The sequence below is a fragment of the Thamnophis elegans genome, chromosome 11 (genome assembly GCF_009769535.1).
Source record: "Thamnophis elegans isolate rThaEle1 chromosome 11, rThaEle1.pri, whole genome shotgun sequence".
In the NCBI taxonomy this organism is placed as follows: domain Eukaryota; kingdom Metazoa; phylum Chordata; class Lepidosauria; order Squamata; family Colubridae; genus Thamnophis; species Thamnophis elegans.
In genome coordinates, this window is record NC_045551.1 from 746,302 (window position 1) to 764,061 (window position 17,760).

Here is a 17,760-nt window from a genome sequence, read left to right on the forward strand (position 1 = left end):
TTCAGGGCTTCAGCACAGGGGCACGGAGTGCACAGCACCTGCACGACACTCCACCGAGCAGCTGGAGCATCGCGGAGGTGTCGTGGAGCGTCACGGGTGGTAATTACGCATGCGCGTGCTGCGTGCATTCATGTGGTGGGCGCCCGGCTCCATTGCACTGTACCTGTTGCAACGGGATCTAGAACCCACCACTGACTGTTTAGTTTAGTGGCCATTTGAAATTAATACAGTGATAAAAAAGTAACTTTGAGACCAGTACTCACATTTACAACAGGCCTGTGAAGCAAAAGCAAAACCAAAGAAAAAAGCTGAAGGATTGCATAATCACGATCTTTCATTTAGTGACTGATTTGCTTAGTGATCAAATTGCCAATTGTGCTTCCTAAAATAAGACTAGCTGCCTCTGGTGTAGATTCATGGCTTGTGGCTTTCTCATTTTTTTAGATGGGAAATAATAGCTAAAAGCAAATGGCTAACTTATTATGAGATACTAGAATTCAATCCAGGTAAATGCAAAATCAAAGAGGAAAACTGGTGGTTGCAAGACGTATTTGTCAATGGTTCTCAGTTATTAGAAAAATTTAAATAGACAAAAGACGCCATGGCTTTGAACATTATAAGGCTAAGACTGAAATAGAATTGTGTACAAATGAAGACCATGTAATTGCTAAAATGTATAAAGCCGTATTAAACTTGAAAGGTAAAAAAACAATAGAATATAGGAGAAAGTGGACCAAAATGGTTAAAATAAAATATGAAACAATGAGAAAATATGTAGATGAAAGGATTGAAATTTGTACTAAGTGAGGAACAGGAAGAAGATGGAGAAGAAGATGAGAAAGAAGATGCAGCTTTTTCCCCCTCAAATGACGAAAGTCATTCACAGCACTGATCAAAAGATATCAATGCCAATAATCTCTAAACTTGTGATGCTATCTTGAGGGTGTCCAGATTTTTGCCACTCAAATATAATAATGTTTAATGTCTTATCAATATTTATATTTATATTTATATTCAAATTTATTCACAAAAAAGTCAGTAATGGAAGGATAATATAAGCCATAGGTATGAATACTTTGGGGAACTGTTGACTATACTTAATTCTGGGGGGGGGGAAGGGAGGGGACAAGAGTTCCCTTGGAGGGAGTGATATTTAAATGTTAGTCGGCTTTTTTTCACAAAGGTGGTCAACACCATTTTTGGTGCTGGTCTCTTCTCAAAATGGCTGCTAATGGGGGCAATTGAGTTTAGAGAACCCTTAAGCAGCTCAGAGCAACGGTCTCTAATTAAATATGAATAGACCTTGGCTTAAATTGGAGAAATTTACACCTTGACTGAAAAAAAAAACTAAAAAGAAAGGATTGTCTAGAGTTACAACCATGCCTGAAACAAGAGAGTTTATCTGTCACCTTGTAAAGCGTTGTCATGACTGTTATCAGGTTGGCATTTGAGGAAGGATTCCATGCATACCTTCGGCCATAGTTGGATCTCATATTTCTACAACCTAGTTCGTGAATATGATCTATGACGCATCATAGAAAGGAGGAGATAGAGGAGTAAAGTTCAAACGCAATTAAGCGAAAGCAGTTTTGGCTCCACAGGTGTCCACGCCAGAATGTTGGTCCTAATAAATGTATGGATTTCTTTTGAACTTTGTCTCAAGGCTCGTAAATTAATTAGGTCATCTTCTGGGAACTTCACATTATCCTCTACTAACTGATAACTCGGTGTTGCCTGGGTATTTATTTATAGGGGGGAAATGTCCGGACCAAACATAATTTATAATGTTGGATTTTCCCCCTTACCAGAGGGAGCCCCCTTGTGGAATACTGCGAAGCCATTACCACGGCAACTTCACTGTGCTGTACAGTAGAAGCCATTTTACAGCAATACAGTAGAAGCCATTTTAAGGCACAACAGGCTGAATCTTAACAGAACGCACACCCCAAGGAGTTTTAGGAGTGTCTTATCCCCCCAATATTTTTTTCCAGAGAGTAAATTATCTGTGTTTGGTTGAAATTGCTCGAGGCATTCCAGAGTTATGTTGGAACATACATAGACAGACAAACAGATTTTGAATCCTTAAGAGCAAATATGATACTAATATCAAGAGGAACATGATGCAAGATCTATTTCATTCAAACACAAAGTTCTATATATATTTCAGTTACTTGAAGAAGTAATTTGTTTACCATCATTTTCTTAAAATCACCTTTTTTAATCCCATAGCTAGAAAGATAATTATGTTTCCTTCACAAATTCAGTAGCAATGCATTTTATTATGTCATGTAAAATAATTTGATTAGAATATCCTAAAAATTTCCATAAGACCGTTTCTCCATAAGCATTTCTGCAATTATCTTGCTGACCCTGGAGTTACTCAAAAACTCGATTTTATTTCAAAATGAGAATATTAAAAGGAAAAACAGCCTTTTCCTTTGATAGAAATTGCTTACTCTCTAATTTTTTTTTTCATGTGCAACAAAATTAACTGTCACGACTATTAAAGTCTTTAACCAAGTTGTAGTATTAGGTTAATTAAAGGAGTATAAGCTAGACCAGTGTTTCTCAACCTTGGCAACTTGAAGATGTCCGGACTTCAACTCCCAGAATTCCCCAGCCAGCATTCGCTGGCTGGGGAATTCTGGGAGTTGAAGTCTGGACATCTTCAAGTTGCCAAGGTTGAGAAACACTGAGCTAGACTAACAAAAACTCTGCAAAAGCTGTGCAGGATGGCAAACCTTTTAATAAAAGAGAAAAAAAGTCATCAAACTGAAACTGTTACGTGAATGGAGTCTTTTTCTCACTCCAGGCTTTTTATCAGGCTTATTAAGCAGCACATCCTGTGGGGGAAGAAGGTCACAATGCAGATATTCTACGTCTCATTCCATCAAAATAAACAGATTTCCACAAAGACATCGTCTAACAATGTTTTATTATAGTGACTAACAAAATATCTTCCTTTGAGGTAATCAGAAGTGACATCTCACATATTTCGGTGCCAACCAATTAGGAGCCTTCATAGGAAGAAAGAGAGACAGCTGCGAGTATGTAAAGAGAACTCAAATAAAGGCTTCTGAGCTGAAATTCAGGTAGCTATTATTATGAAAAACCAAATGTTACTAAAACCAGATTTCAAAATACATCATCCTCACCATAAAAATGTTATTAAAAATTTGTGGAAGAGTGTACAGAGCATGGAAGGGACATGGTGGCTCAGTGGCTGCTGAGCTTGTCGATCAGAAAGGTCGGCAGTTTGGCGGTACGAATCCCTAGCACCACGTAATGGAGTGAGCTCCCGTTATTTGTCCCAGCTTCTGCCAACCTAGCAGTGCGAAAGCATGTAAAAATGCAAGTAGAAAAATAGGGACCACCTTTGGTGGGAAGGTAGCAGCATTTTGTGCATCTTTGGCATTTAGTCATGCCGGCCACATGACCACGGAGACTGTCTTCGGACAGCGCTGGCTCTTTGGCTTTGGAAAGGAGATGAGCACCGCTCCCCCTAGAGTTGAGAATGACTAGCATATATGTGCAAGGGGAACCTTTATCTTATACAGAGCATCCTGTACAACAGTGACTATATAAGAAAGATGATTTTTGAGCCTTCATAAGGTTTGGGAAATTGTTATAAATGATCAGCTTGTTCTTTTCTGGAGAGAGTGTGAAGAAAACATCTATTCTGAATTACCTTTCCTCATTACATAACAGTAGAAAGGGGAGATATTGCTTCCAAATCCATAAGGAGTATAAATGATAGAGCACCTGTATTTTTATACTGCCAAAATCTTGTTTTAAGGAAGAAGGAAACAGGATGGAATGTGAGCAGTAAAGCATTGTGTGTAACAAAAGCAATAAATAAGTAAGGCAAGATTGAAGTAGCACTCTTTTTTTTATCCTCACTCTGTCTCTTAAAAGGAACAGGAATGCAATAATAATAATAATAATAATAATAATAATAATAACGTTGCCATACCTGGAGAAAGCAGAACAGAAGAGGAAGAACTGGAGAAAATCCCAGAAGAGGAAGAAGTGCAAATAGAAGTAGAATGACTGTGGCAAGAGAAAACAAAAGTAGTACCAATAGTACTAATAGTAATAGACACCTTGGGTGCAATCCCAAAACATCTGGAGCACTTCTTGAATACCAGTGGCATTGACAAAATCACCCTCAGGAAATTGGCAAAGGCAGCTTTACTTGAAACAGTATACTTTCTGTGGCAAAATCTTTAGAAGTATTAAACAACTTCTGCCTATCCCAGGTCCTTGGGAAGGACTTGAGAGGTGGAGCAAAATGTCAAACATCCAATCTAAATATCCAGCTGTCTGCGCATCCAACAATAACAATATAGGATTTTCTGACAAAACAATTGGGGAAGAATTCCATTGGAAGGTCAATGGGCTCAATAGACTTAAGAAGTCATCCTCATTAAATGATACATCAATCTAGCCACTGTAAACAACTAATGAAGAAAGCTCCAGTTCACAAAAGTCTTTTGCATCTTTAATAAAATGTGTTGGTCAAAAACAGTGCTAACAAAATCTTCCTGGTTTTTATGGGATTTCTCGTGGGATAATAATGTTCCCAACTAAAATCTTGCAAGATTTTGGTCAAACGTATCAAAAACGGAAGGGTTTGCTGCGGTTGTGGGATGTTGCCAATTAAATAAACACTATAGAAAAGACTCAAGAAGAAAAATAAATAATTAGGCAAATAATTTTAGTGCTTGCATAAGGATCACCTGAAGCATTTTGTGTGAATGGAAGTCTTCTATGGACTGAGTGTAGAAATGAGGAAAAAAACCAATGATTTTGTGATTTATGGTTTAGATGATTAAGAGTAATGTGATGTAACTTTAGAGAGAGAGGTTACGGTTATATTTGTACTTACAACTGCTCTTAAGAATATTGGAAGGCATTTCTTGGTATCTTGTTTCTTTTCCCCTCCTATTCTTCAACTTCTTTTTCTTTTCTTGTACTTTTTGCATTTTTGTTGATTTCTTTTCATTTTTCTTTTTTTAATTAATCTGCATTAGATTTATTTATTTTTTGTTTAATAGTTTTAATTAGATATAGATATAAAAAGGGACAGATATAAGATGAAATCTCGTTTTAGGTCTCTTTTGTGGACAAGATAGATCGATGACATCAGCAAGTGTTACGGACCCAGTTGGCAAAAGAAAACTCAGGACTGTATTGACTGGAAACATGCGGAAGAGGCCTTCATCCTGCACTGGATAGACAATGGCTAAAATGATGATGAAGATACAGATGAAATATATGCCATGTGCTAAGCCTCAATTAAGATAAATAAGCCAACTTCATGGCAAAGGTGGGACTTGAACTCATGAACTCACTTTCTAGCATGGTGCCTTAACCACTACACCAAACTGACTCTCCATTCTTCTTAACCTTACTTCTTCTACCATAATGGCATTACATCACTGGTTTCCTTGGGTAGCCCTGAAAAATAAAAATCTGCAGCAACCAAGTGTGCCATTTGGAAGAGCTCCATTTGTTCCATCTCTAGATCGGAAAGAATCCAATTTGTCCGTTCTCTATTTATCAGTCTACACAAGACTGTAGCTATGCAGACAGTGGTCACTGTCTGCATACACAGTACATATTTTTAGGAATATAAGCCGCACCAGAGTATAAGAAGCAGGAAGGTTTTGAAGAGGAAATATTTTTTAAAAAAGGTTTTGCATTCTGCAAACTTCCCAAAAATGGGCCCATTTTTTAATCAAAAAAGGGGGCATGAATGCCCTTAGGAGGCTTGTAGAGTCTCCTGGGTGGTGCCCCCCTCAAAAAATGAACAAAAAATTATCCATTTTTTTGTGAAAACGGGTCCATTTTTTGTCAAAAAAAAAGAGGGCATGGATAGCCATTAGGAAGCTTATAGAGTGCTGTTAGTGGGTGGGGGTAGGGCAAAAAACAGACCATTTTTCACTCATTTCTGCCCTCCCCAGCCCCCAAGAACTCTCTGGAAGCCTTCTAAAAGCTATGCACAGCCATTTTGGTGAAGGGGGCGGAGTTTCAGGAGGCCAAAAATGCTGTATTCAATGTATAAAACACACCCAGATTTTCAGCCTCTTTCTTGAGGGAAAAAGGTGCGTCTTATACTCCGAAAAATACGGTACATTTCAAACACATATCTTCCTCTTTTAAATAATTTGATCTGTTGAAGAGCTCTTGATACTGCAAACAACTACAGAATCTTTGTAAACAGGTTCATTCAATGAAGAGATGACCTTAAATTGGAATTCATAACCATAATGAATAATGGATTGCCCATAATAATAACAACACACTTTACTAGAACCACCTGGAGTTCTTTCTGTATCTCATGACACATAAGCCCTCCATACAAAAGAGTTACATGAGATATATATTCTGTAGGATCATTAAAAGATATGACACTTGTCAATTAGAGACAGTTCCACCCAGTTTTGAAATTGCTTCCCTGTGGGTGCCTTCTTCAATATCTTTAAACTCAGTCCAGGGTTATAATCTGATATCTAAATCCATATTTACTGGGAATAGCTAACTTTGGGTTATTTGACTTCCAAGTACTATACAAACATTTAAATAGCACATCAGAAAAATAATTGACATCATGTACTATACTGATACATTGTGAAAGCTAGGCAATTGCAAATAAAAGTGGTGATTGCTCAGAAAAGCACTCAATTCTCTTATGCAAGAGTTAAGTTGATTCAGATTGGGCAGTAGTAAGTCAATTTGCTATCATCCAAGTCTAATTGGTCAACTTGCTATCATCCAAGTCTAGTTGGTCAACTTGCTATTATCCAAGTCTAGCTAATGCTATATTTGTGTATGTGTATTTTGATGCAAGTTGTAGTCCAAAATATCTGGAAGATTCAGATGATCTTTCTCTGCTCCCAGTGCTCCTTGCTAGTATCTGCAACTGTTGTTAGAGTTTCTAGACTTACAGGCATCTCTTTACTCAGCCCTTTTCTCTTTACATCCTTGGTAGAATGGCAAAGATTCACATTTTGCCAATGTCGTTTCTTCATGCCTATATTCTACAGCCACAGACTTGTCATTATGAATGATTGAATTTTATGTTTCAAGCCAAGAAATCACTAACCAACTACTTATCTTGCTGTTTATATCTGAATGTATTTATTTAAGAAGCAACCTCTCTTTTATAATTTCAAATGCATGATTATTAATAAAATAGCATTATTAATGAAACAATGCAATGTAAAACTTCAGGTAATTTAAGGCATGTGGACTTCAATTTCCAGATTTCTTTTACATAGTTTACAGGCTTTTTATAAGTTTTTATATTGTATAGTATTTTATTTTTGTTTTATTTTTGTATTACTTGAGTTGTAAGCCATAATAAAACATTGAAAATGGATAACTGTATTGATCAAAATAATAAATACATTAAGTGGTTCTATTTCTCTGTAATTCAGGAACAGTGCATTCCTTTCATGTACCAATTTCCTTCCCCTACTCAATTACTTAGCTCATGTATATTCAAGGATTGAGTGTAAAAAAGCAGAAGTATTCTATTGTTTCCCTGAGTTCCAGTGTAACCAAATTATTTCAGCTAAAAGTGTAATAACATATTTTTTAAAAGTAAACAAACAAAAAACCTGGCAGAATAAATAATTTGGTCAAATTATGATGTGACAGAAGTTCTGGTATGAGGCAGGAAACATTTTCATTTCAAGCTGTGATGTGAGGTGTGTGATGATGAAGTGTGATCATTTTTCATATTCGTTCTTATCTGCTATAACTAACTTAAGTCAAGAACACATCAAAAGATGACCCTTAGAATAGCATTGAGTGTGATTCAGCTTTCTCTAACACCAATTTATTTGGTCTTGACAGAGCGACTCAACTGGAGCTTGTAATTTTCACATCTTCAAATGTTGTAGTGGTCAGAACTAAATGACAAAACTTAATCTTTTCAAGAAGTGATCTAAAAAAATGAATTAGATCATTTTACTTGAAGCTGCAGTTTATTTACTGAGGAAATGCAAATGCAAATACAGAAGTGACAAAACTAACTTTAAAATAGGAGAACACTTTGGTGAATAGTGCAGCTGAAATTAGAAAAAAATAAATCTGTTCTTTAATATAATAAAAGCTTGTCTAATGTCTGAAGGCCACCTTAACATTTAAAAACACAACACGATGGTAGAACAGCATGGAGCTGTTAAGATTAGATAAAATGTTTGCCACTGAAGTATAAAACAGTATTAACAGAAGATAAGTAACGCATGATGACTTTTTTCTTCTTTTGTTTACATTTTTATTGAAATAGTTCATCAAGAAAACACCCCAAGCTACACATGTGTATTTTGAGTGATTGATTGATTGATAATAGATGGTAGGTAGATGTTTGTGTGTATGTGTGTGAGAGAGGGGGGGAGGAATATGCCCTCACACATACGTATGTATTATTTGTTTATAATCCAATGGACTGATATGAAAATGTACATAGGCATGGTTACTGTTCTTTTCAACAACATTTCAAAGAAAGAGATAATGTATTAGAAATTACGTGAATGTAACTAAACTATGGACGTAAGATATGAATGAAACTCTTCTTAACTAAAGAATTCTTTAAAACTGTTTTCTATTGTGCTAATTTTCTGCAAGGGCTCACGTTTATAACACTTCTGATCTGCCCTTTTGTTCAATTTTCCAATGTTTTGCCACAATAAATCTGACAGCCATGGCAAAAATAGGATCCCTTTTTAAATATTGCATAATCCTATAAGCCCTGAGAAGGGAAGAAAGTCATAATTCAAGTGTGGAATGAGATATGGTTGGGTATTTTTCCCCCTTCCAATTTCCTCAAAAACATTGAGCCAAATGAATAATTAAAAAGGGCAAGGCCATCAGATAGACTCATCTTTCAAAAGAAATAATTCTCAGATGGCTTTTTCATTGTGTTGCTGGCTTGAATTAACATCTCTTGGATGAATCCTTCCATCTGGTCCTGCTGTTAGACCAAAAGTACCTTATAACTGAGCAGAGCAGAAACAGATTGCCTTTGCTAAAGACAGAATTATTCAATTCCCTCCATACATTAGTTTAATCAGAGAAAAAGGGAGGAGGGGGGAGTCATTCAAGCTGGCCTTTCCCAATCTCCAGCCATGGTACTGATATGAGAGCAGCAGTTCAAATCATTCTCATTCAGGTGAACCTGAGGGCAGAGATAAACCCCTGAAGTGGCCTCAATGACTCTCAGAGAGTTAATGACTCACCTTCAGAGGGCTAACAATCAGATGACTGCAAGAATATAAATCCTTCCATCCCCCACGGTTCAATCAGAAATGAGGAAGGATGAGAAGTTGAAAGTTTCAAAGGGGGGAAAAGTTGCATTTTGAAAACCACCTTTGGGGAAATTATGAGATGAAGGAAAGAAACAAAGAGCCAACACTGGATGGAACCAATGGAGGGGCTGGTGAAAGTTGGGAAGTATGGAGAACATCGAGTAGACTGCACACGGGTACAAAAAGATCCAGAGACACACTGAATAAACAGGGCCATCTGGTTGCTTCTGCCCTTTGCAATTGTGGTGACATGCAGAACACATTTGTAAACCTGCACTTGGTGCCCCAATCAGTGCATACTTGAGGGCATCAGTTTAATACTGTTCTGTTTAACATGTCAATATTGTACCCATTCTTGTATTTCATATTTTAAACTTTAGGTCATATAGTATGCCTTATTTTAATTGTGATGCTTTTGACACAAACAGGCAAAGAAAGTTGAGAGAAGAATGATGTGAGAAAAGAAGGCAACCACATCAGGAGAATTAGGCAGAACTGTGGTCAGCATCGGAGACATTGGGAAAATAATTCATATATTTCCTTTTTAAAAATTTATTTGAAAATATAAAATAGAAATAGAAATAAAAACAATGGAAAAGTGTGATGGAAAAGGGAATAAAGTGAGGGAAGGGGGGGGGCAGTGAATTCTGACTTTTTTTGGTGCAGTAAAGTATCTAACGAAGTTAAAGCATCAACTTTTTCTTATACCAAATAATAACTACTAGTCATTTCGATACCAACAACAAACTTTAACATCAAAACCCAAAATCAAAATTTCATTTTTTTCCACACAAAGTCCAGAGGTTGTTTTTTTAAAAAAATAACAAAACTGTTTACATTTTTGTCCCTTATTATTGCAGTCAACTCCATTATCTCCATCAGTTCCATCATCTTTTCAATCCGTTCCTCCATGGTGGGAGTTAATGCATTTTTCCATTCCTGGGTATGTGGGATTCTTGCAGGCATGGAATTCATATATTTCCATGGTATATTTTCAAAACATATCCCGCATTGTCCAGGACCATTCAGACATGCAAGTCTACAGCAAAAAGGACTCTTCAGACACAGAATGTCCCAATACTACGAGCAAATGGGTGCGTTTTCTTGTTTTATGCTCTTTCCAGCACTAGTTTGCTGCATTGCAATTGTCTTCCTACACATGTAGAAACATTTCTAGAGCAGGGAAAATGCAACCACTGAAAGTCTAGCTGGGGCTAGATCAAAATAAACTCCACTGTATGAGATTGTGATGATTGACAAAGAATGGGATTTGAGTTGCTAGTGGACTTATGCGAGTGGTTGTTTCCTCCCTAGATTGAACTGGTAGTAATTGTTTGCAACATCCAAATTCAGACAGATAAATGAGCCAATCTGCTAGGAAAGGCTTAGAATTCTTCCCCCTTCCACACCTCCTGTAAACCATGAGAGGTTGAATGACAGGACTGGACATGCTTTGAAAATGGTTCAAGAGATATGCTTCATGTGTGAGTGAAGCACTGCTTTGGTATTGGTTAAAGAAACCCCAACTTTTGTAAAACTGCTTCACAAACCTGCAAAAGAGATAAGAGATACACTGGCTTCCTTAAAGCAACAGCATTTCCTCTGTCCTCGGCCCCCCCACCCCACCCATCATAAGGAAATTAGGAAGCAATATAAAAAATTCTTGGTTATGCTCTATGAGGACCCAGAGGGTTTTACAACTTAACCAAATGATGTGAATGTGACTTCTCAGCTCATCTGTTAATTAAACAACAAATCATATAAACACAATTTAATGAACTTTTTGTATAAATTTCCTTTTTATATTTCTATGTACAAACAACAGACTGCAAAACTGTTCTGCCAAAATGGACAATAAAATGAAACAGGTTTCCAAAAGAGAGAAATACAAAAGAGAGGACCTGAGAGAGAACGAAACAGATGGAAAAGCTGTGATAGTCATCCATTTAATGGAACTCAAAATTTGCAATTCTGTCTTGGGACCAACTAATTGGCTAATTGGCTTCTTTTAATATACCAGAAATTTGGTATATAAAATATATACTTCCAGATATTTGTTATGTGTTTCTCCTGTTTCACCATTCTCTTCCTCACAAAGGAGGAAACATTAAAAACTGTGGAAAATAAGTAAGTTTCAATCTGCTATCCATTTGGGAATTGTGGATCAGGCAATTCATAGTAGAATTTATGCAAATTGAATTTCTCAATTATGTGTACCAGAAAGATTTCCTTTAGTCTTTTGTCTTTCTGTTCTTCATAGGGACTGTTACAGTCATTACATTGTGTGTTGTACATAACTCCTGATTTTTTAGAAGTATTTTTTTAGAATGCATCCATGAATATCAGGTAGCAGTTAGAAGAGACCACCAAAAGTCTTCAATGTCACAACACTTGGACAATATCAAACATAGTTTTCAATTGGGAACCTGCAAGCATCTTAGACCAAGCTAAATACAAAATATTAGAGAATTCCTGGAAATCTTGCATTCGGAAAATCAGTCTTTAAATAGACACCTAGAGAGATAAAATACATCTACATTGAAATACAAATACATTGAAAGAGACAACAAAAAGTTGGGGGGGAAAAAAGATCAGAACGCACATAATTTTCAACAACCAACACCTAACTGATCAGGAATTAATACCAGCGAAAGAGTCAAGTAGAAAACAAAACCCTAATCAAGCAACTAACAAGGAGAAAGTCAACCCTGGCGGGGAAATCTACTGAACATAAACAGGGATTAAATCTCACTAGTAATGAAGTATCTGCAAGCAAACAACCGAGGTCAGAGAGTATCGAAGACTCCATAGTGGGAAGCAGGAATAGACAGACAGACAGACATTGGGAATCAGTAATACTAGCTGCCAATAACTGCTTCTATCAGTTCATGAATTCTAATGCATATGTCATCAGTTATAGTAGCTATAGTATTAGTACTGATCAGTGACGTGTGGTGAGGTTTATGGCTGGTGAGGCAGCAATTCTTTTAGACTTGTGGACTATAACTCCCAGAATTCCACAGCCAGGCATGCTCAGTTCCGATTTGAAGCGACAGCATTTGTTTTTCCTTTGCTAAATAAGTTTCCTTCTTTCTTTTTCTTCTCCCTTCCCCTCCTTCCTCCCTCTCTCCCTCCCTCCTCCCTCTCTCAAACACACACACACACAAAGTTGCACCAGGAGGATGAAGTTTGAATTCCTCCCCCTCCCTCCGACCCACATGTACCTTTTCCAGCTGTTTTAGAGAGGATTTCAACTCTGCCAACATGAAAAGAAAAAAAAATGCAAAAGGAAAAAGGCAAGAGCTGCTGAGGTCAGGCTGAGCTAGTTGCTGCCAGAGTCACCGTGGATGACTCTGCTTAGTGCTTAACTGTTTAAAAAAGCCTCTAAAAAAGCCCCCTCTACAGGAGGAGGCAGGAGGACGACGTGCCTCACCTACGTCAGGAATTTTTAGGCTTTTAACCCTTGCTTAACTCTGCTCGAGTGATCATAAAACGCCTAAAGTCAGACTAGATGAGGCACGTCGTTCTCCTGCCTCCTCCTGTAGAGGGCGCTTTTTTTCTTTTCATGATGACAGTGGTGAGGCTTTGCCTCCCCTGATTGCACGTCCCTAGTACTGATAGTATATTTATTATCTGTCAGCCTCTATTTTGAATGTTTTATTTTCCCAAGTATCAAGAGCTTCTTCTTGAACTACTCTTGACTATACTTTATGTCTATCAAATCTTAGCTTTAGATTCATTAGTAATTGTTCCAGTAAGTAATGTGGTGCTACTTCACGTAGTATTGAATGATTTGTTCACTTCAAATCCAAGGTTTTCTCAAGTATTTTCTGCAGCACCAGAGTTCAACAGCATTGATTTTCCTTATTCATCCTTTCTGGTGGCCAATTTTTCTTAAGAAAAACCAAAGTCTTGAGTAGTATTGCCTTTTGCTGGCAGTGTGATGTCCCTGCACTTGAATATCTTGCCTAGAGCTCTCAAAGCCTTTCTTCCACTCAGCAACTATCTGTATAGCGCCATTCCTATGATTTTATTTAACTGAAGAAGCTATTTGGTTACTTATTTCAGCTTTTCTATGGACTAGCAATGCCTATTAACCTTATCTCACATTACCTACTGGGCTTGTAGCCACTCCAAACTATTTTTGCACTCTCTTCTACTATCAACAAGATATAATAGATGTTTGTTCTCTTTTGTTGCCATCACAGTGATATCATCAATATATCTAAAGTGATCTCAGAAATTTTAACTTTATATCTTCTAGGCAAGCATTTATCACTCTATACACTACTTGTAAGTTAAATAAATGTATTTAATGTACAAGCTAAATAAACAAAACAGTGCAAAATTTTGGTTCATTCCCCTCCCAATTTTGAGCAATTTAAGTTGTTCCCTATTTTGTGTTATTTTATGATGATCGCATGCATTCTTCATTAGGAAGAAGAGGCGTCCTGAGTAATTACCCATCTATTCAATTATAATTTTAAACAGCCAAGCCTCTTATCTCTAACTCCTTAAAAATAAGGCATTTAAGTTCAGATAAATCTACTAAGTTGCATGGTAATTTAAAAAACTCTTTTTCCTCCCACCTCTAGAGATACTGGAACTATAAAAGTTGCCAAAGATTTTGTTGAAAAATAAGATGAAAGGGAACCTCAAAAATGTTCACAAGTTAACTTCAAATTAACAAAAACACTTTTCTGTGAATTATTTTAGCATCAGAAACAATCCTTCCTCCCTCCCTTCCTCCCTCCCTCCCTTCTTTTGCTGAACAAAAAGGTAATATTTTTATTAGTGAAATGTAAGATTCTTGCAGTTATTTTAGTCTGAAGAGGGGCAAACATTATGTCCTTAAATGTCTTATTTTTCCCTCTGCAATCATTTCACCAAAGACTTATTGACTTCTCACTCTTATGAAAATCAGTTATTTGTTTTTTAGATCAGGAAATCCGGGCAACTGATCAGTTAGCATAACTATCAAAATAATAGAAAAAAAGCAATAATGTTAGCATTCCCTGCCACCTTTCAATAAGTAAGCTTAAAAGCACCCTCAAAATACATTCCAAAAATATATTTACAGTAAAGCAGCCAGACTCTTATTCTCGGCATCTGCTTGCAAGCACTCCCACCAATCAATCTGCTTTATTTAAATACGTTTTCTATGGTTTTATGAAGGATAGTCATGGAAAAAGGAAAAATGTATTATAGATTTCCTTATTCAAAAAAATGGGTAATCATATTTCTGAAATAGTACCTTAAATAACAGTAAAGCAAGTAGGAAAATAGTCAAAAGTGTTTTTTCATTTAAGCATATTCCAAAGGGATTTGAGACCTCTTTAAATTCTTTTCTCTTTATCTTTCTAAACCTATTGTATTTCCACATTGAATAAAATCACATACTCCTCTAAAAGATGCGCCTGGAGCCTCATTTTAAGAGCCTTGGGAGTTAGAGTAATATTGAAGTTTAAAGGCCCCCATCTGTTTACTTCTGATGCTATACTACAAAACTCTATACAAGGCAGCCTTGAAGTATGCTAAGTGTACTTCATGACTCTCTTATTTTCTTTGGATTCCTCATAATAATAGTAATAATAATAAAAGCAATATCACTGTATCAAAACAGCTGAAACAGTAGACTTGTAAGTTAGATATTTGAGCTCTGTAGACACTAACTCCATTTCCTGCTTTGATGTAACACCTTGGCTGTTCCTGTCTACTTCCGGGAGGTGTCTCACCTAGCACCTTTATCCTAACTTTGATGTGAGAAAGAGAGATCTCTCATAAACTTCTACGTCTTTCTGGAAATAAAAATTTAAAAATAAAAACATGGAGTTAATTTCAATAAGGTTGTCTTCCGTTCAAATACTATAGAGGTGTGTGGGCAAGAGGTTTCAGCCCTTCGTCTCCTCCTTGAGGGATATAATAATTTCACCAAAGATACACAAAATCAAATGTAATTTTAAATTTGAGTGTGTGCATCTTGAAAAATACAACTTTATATTTGATATTCTAGGCAGACTACATGAAGGTGATGGTCTGCTACAAATGGGGATTTTGTTCCTCGTGAAAAAGGAATGATGCAATTTAGTATAAGGTTATAAATAAGATTAATATATTTCTGTCTAGAATACATAGTTTTGTTTTATTTATTTATCTGTAAATAAACTGACCCATGATTCCTTTTGCCTGGATTTTCATTTTTCTTTGAAATTTCAACTTTAATCTGAACCTCCAGGGAAAGGTGCTAGTCCCTCTTTTTACTCAGCTTCAATCTAAAGTTTTTCCTTCAGTTTCCTTCTCAAGTTCTGCCTCAAGATTGAAAATGACAAAATGTTTTTCTCTTTAACATTTTTTAAAAAAAGGTTGGTGGTAGACGTCTGGGCCTACTTGACAAAAGAATATCTCTCCCTCATGGATATATCTTGGATATCATTTAGCGTTAATGTATGTCTGGGCCTGCTGAGATCCAAGGAGCATTGACAATGGTCAAAAAGGAACTTTAAAAACAAAAGAGGCTCTTTTTCCTTATCCTTCAGAATGACAAAAACACACAAGTGAAATTATAAAGCTACCTGAGATCAGATCAAGACATTAATTAATTAATAATTCTGCACTTCCTCCTGCTTCTTATATCTTAGGGATTTAGGGAGCTGCTTCCTAATCTCATCTGTCTGTTGTGGACTTAAAATATGTTTCACAGACATATTTCCCTGGCAACACATCTTGCATATCTCTGCCAAGGTCCTCCTCCTTACTTTTTACGTAGGATGAGCCCAGTTACAGGTTATCACAACTTCCCTGAATAAGATCCATATTTTATATTAGGATGATGCCAGTTGATTGGCCTCTTGCAGAGTCAGGTTATAAATTCTAAGGTAGTTCAAAATTGCCTTTTCTTCCTACGATGTTTCCACAGGCTCTTTCTGTGGGCTTCATGATCTTGAAGCTGAACAATTACTAATTGTTCATTTAGCTTTCAGCTGGATGCAGAATCACTCATGCAAGTGGGAATTCTAATTAGCTTATCCTATAACGTAGCTCTAGAGAAATATTACTAGGCAGCACTGATCAGCTGTAGTCAGAAATCCATTGGGATTCTCAGCTGGTGATGCCCTGGAACCACAGAGAATGACAACATAGAAGCGTCTCCAAAGATTTAAACTAAGCAACTGTGAGTGTGAATATCAAATGTCTAGGTGGAAATACAGATCTAGAATTTGTAACAGATTTCTGAAGGCAGTGGTACGGTTAGGCAACAAATTCTTGATGTAATGGTTTAATATTAGACAAAAATGTTTGAAAAGGAATCTCTCTGTGTGCTATTGTCACGCCTGCAGTTATATTCCTTTTAGGATTTTTGGCCTGCACCACTCTCTATTATTTCACTGTGCTGTTTCATTAGTGTAGTAGTTGGGAGGGGGGAATAGACAGGAGTAGGATTGTGGAATGTGTTGTTGTCATTCTTTTCTAGAAGCCCAAGGTCATCTTTTGTCTCCACACTTCTGCATCTGACCGGAACTAGATGGGTGGAAATGCCAGCATAGCTGAAGAAGATTGGACCATGTGATGGATTTATGGGTGTGGGGATAAGATCATGAACTTTCAACTGGGTGGAACCCCAGGAAGTTTTCAGAATTGGGATTTCCACAGTTTGTTGTCAACATGCCTGTCTTATTAAATTGGAACTTTAAGGATAGCTCTGCCTTGGACTCTGATTTAATTCTGCATGGTATTTGGAACACTGACAGTTATATTTCTTGGGCCATGGCAAAGATGAGAACAAGAACGGATGTATGAATATACACTCCTCTCCCAATTATTAATTACCACTTCCAAATCTTAAACTTAAAGCTGTATGAAGTCTACTAAGAAGGTAATGGGAATGTAAACTCCTGCAATTAAATTAAATTAAATTAAATTAAATGAAAGAATGCTTGGTTCACATTTCAAGCAACCGGAAAAAGATAACAAAATATCTCCAATTGCTAACACTACTAATAAAATGGTATCACCAAGCAATAAAGTGTCTAAGGATTTACAAAATGAACAGGGAAAAGAGGTTGGTTTTAAAGATGATTTTAAGTTGTCTTCTCTTCAACGAAACCTAATGGAAAACTGACAAAATTTTCTTTTTAATTTGAAAAGGAAAAAAAATCTCACAGGGAAACAGATATACTCATCAAATCAAACGGCCTTAACAGCTGTTGAAATAGGACAAAGATTAGAGATTAAAAATCACAACCAACAAGCCTTCTAAAAAGAATATGTTAGAAAATATGTACAGCTCAAGATTGACAAATTCTGTTGCTAGGAATTATCTGATCTAGGCTTTGATATTGCAAATTTCATACCGGGCAACAGGTAGAGAATATGCGTTTTTGAAAATAGATTGAATTTATGAATATGAAACAGTTATCATTCAACATATATATGCAAATATAAA